The following is a 3,132-nucleotide window of genomic DNA, read 5'->3' on the forward strand; positions in this document are numbered from 1 at the left end:
TGAGTGTTCAGTTCACTATACACACGTGTGTGTATTACCAATGATCTGTTACATCCTAATCCTGATGAATGCAATACTACTTTATCACCACCAGATGCCAGACTGATGTCAGAAAATACCTTTGGAACTTCTATGTAACCCCCCTCCCTCTCTCTCCTCTCTCTCTCTCACTCACTCACTCACTCACTCACTCACTCACTCACTCACTCACTCACTCACTCACTCACTCACTCACTCACTCACTCACTCACTCACTCACTCTCAATTCAGTATAAAAAAATCAATTTAAGGGCTTTATTGGCATGGAAAACATATGTTTACATTGCCAAAGCAAGCGAAATAGATAATAAACGAAGGTAAAATAAACAATTTAAAAAATGAGCAGTGAACATTACTCACAATGGTTCCAAAAGAATAAAGCAATTTCAAATGTCATATTATCTATAAATAGTTAAAGTACAAAAGGTCAAATAAATAAACATACATTTGAGTTTGTATTTACCATGGTGTTTGTTCTTCACTGGTTGCCCTTTTCTAGATTGCTCTGTGTTTTTAATTTTATTCTTTTCAATGTGTCAAATAATTATCTTTTTGTTTTCTCCTGATTTGGTTGAGTCTAATTGTGTTGCTGTCCTGGGGCTCTATGGGGTCTGTTTGTGTTTGTGAACAGAGCCCCAGGACCAGCTTGCTTAGGGGACTCTTCTCCAGGTTCATCTCTCTGTAGGTGATGGCTTTGTTATGGAAGGTTTGGGAATCACTTCCTTTTAGGTGGTTGTAGAATTTAACGGCCCTTTTCTGGATTTTAGCGGGTATCGGCCTAATTCTGCTCTGCATGCATTATTTGGTGTTTTACGTTGTACACTGAGGATAATTTTGCAGAGTTCTGCATGCAGAGTCTCAATTTGGTGTTGGTCCCATTTTGTGAGTTTATGGTTGGTGAGCGGATGCCAGACCTCACAACCATTAAGGGCAATGGGTCCTATAAACGGATTCAAGTGTTTTTAGCCAGATCCTAATTGGTATGTCTAATTTTATATTACTTTTGATGGCATTGAAGGCCCTTCTTGCCTTGTCTCTCAGATCGTTCACAGCTTTGTGGAAGTTACCTGTGGCGCTGATGTTTAGGCCGAGGTATGTATAGTGTGTGTGTTCTAGGGCAACAGTGTCTAGAGGGAATTTGTGGTCCTGGCAACTGGACCTTTTTTGGAACACCGTTATTTAGTTCTTACTGAGATTTACTGTCAGGGCCCAGGTCTGTTAGGGCCCATGTCTGTCAGGGCCCATGTCTGTCAGGGCCCAGGTCTGTCAGGGCCCAGGTCTGACAGAATCTGTGCAGAAGATCTAGGTGCTGCTATAAGCCCTCCTTGGTTGGGGACAGAAGCACCAGATCATCAGCAGACAGTAGACATTTGACTTCAGATTCTCTCTCTCACTCTCTGTAACTCAGTCAGTTGGTCAGATGGAGCATGGAAGAGATAGGATAGTAGATATCTGTCAAATGTTAAAGTATGAAACCACTAAACCATAACATTCTCAATTTCAGAACCTGCTTCTCTGGCTGTGTGTGCAGGCATGCATGTCTGTCACTGTGAGGTGTATTGTCCTGTTAAAACCAGTCGGGTCATTCAAAATTGATGTAGAAATTGGATCTTTATCCATATCCTGAGGATGTCAGGATATGCTTTCAAAACCAGACACTAGGAGCAACAGTGAGCACTATTGCCATCAAGTAGACTTGGGTTTTGGGTTCCCAAAATAGTTTGACCCACGACCCCATTTTGATATCTCAAAATTCGAACAGTATTTCTGATTGTATTCTCTACTCGTCATCATATTTTGTTAATGTGGGGCTATGACAGTCAATCGCAAATGAGTCTGACATAATGTATCTTATCTCACCACCACTAATGAGATGGGTTTGGCTTGATGCATGTCGCGGTAGGAGATTCTCAAAGTCACGGGGCGTGGTTGACAGTGCGCACCTCATCTCTCCTGTCACGTCCAACCTGGACCGATAATAGTTTTTAATGCAGACGAGAGCACTGAATCAGTGTACAATGAGGATTAATGCTCGGAGGGAGACGGTACAGTATTCCCTTTGAGTCAGGTACCAAAACTCCTCCATAGTGATCCGTGAATGACAGTGCGATCAGCTGTTCGGTTTCCCTTACCAGCATGTCAACTGAGCCAGGATCACAGTCAAACAAATTTAGCTGATTTGGTCACTCAGCTATAGAACTTTTGGGGTTTTTCCCCTGCATGCCTGCGTTCAGTTCATTCAGTTTCCCAAATATGTCTGTTACATAGGCAAAGAGACACATTTTATTTTCATTACACAGAAAGTCAACAAAGTCTGTTTCTCACATACATTGTGAATGACAACAGTTCCTCTCTCAATTCGAAAAATCGTTCCAACCCCCTTGATAATCACCAAGCCTCGGTGTGAAATAGAACACTGTCCTTCTCTGATCTCGTATCTCCACATAGTTTTGTGAACAGATATAGTTTACAATGGAAGTTACCTGCTGCATATCTCCGAGTTCTGCGCTCAGATCTGTTGCCGCCAGCTGTTCTCTGTGTATCATACAACACGTCCATATGGCAGAGGAAGACACATTTATAACTAGAGTGCAGAGGCCTGTCCGCCGTCCCGCCATAGAGGGAGCCCCAATCGATCTTATGGAATCATTTTTTGTTGTTGTCAATATTTCCACGCAGCACACTGAACATCTCCTGTTCTGTTTCAGCACACTGAACATCTCCTGTTCTGTTTCAGCACACTGAACATCTCCTGTTCTGTTTCAGCACACTGAACATCTCCTGTTCTGTTCCAGCACACTGAACATCTCCTGTTCTGTTTCAGCACACTGAACATCTCCTGTTCTGTTTCAGCACACTGAACATCTCCTGTTCTGTTTCAGCACACTGAACATCTCCTGTTCTGTTTCAGCACACTGAACATCTCCTGTTCTGTTTCAGCACACTGAACATCTCCTGTTCCGTTTCATACACACTGAACATCTCCTGTTCTGTTTCAGCACACTGAACATCTCCTGTTCTGTTTCAGCACACTGAACATCTCCTGTTCCGTTTCAGCACACTGAACATCTCCTGTTTCGTTTCATACACACT

Source organism: Oncorhynchus tshawytscha, linkage group LG14 (assembly GCF_018296145.1).
Source record: "Oncorhynchus tshawytscha isolate Ot180627B linkage group LG14, Otsh_v2.0, whole genome shotgun sequence".
In the NCBI taxonomy this organism is placed as follows: domain Eukaryota; kingdom Metazoa; phylum Chordata; class Actinopteri; order Salmoniformes; family Salmonidae; genus Oncorhynchus; species Oncorhynchus tshawytscha.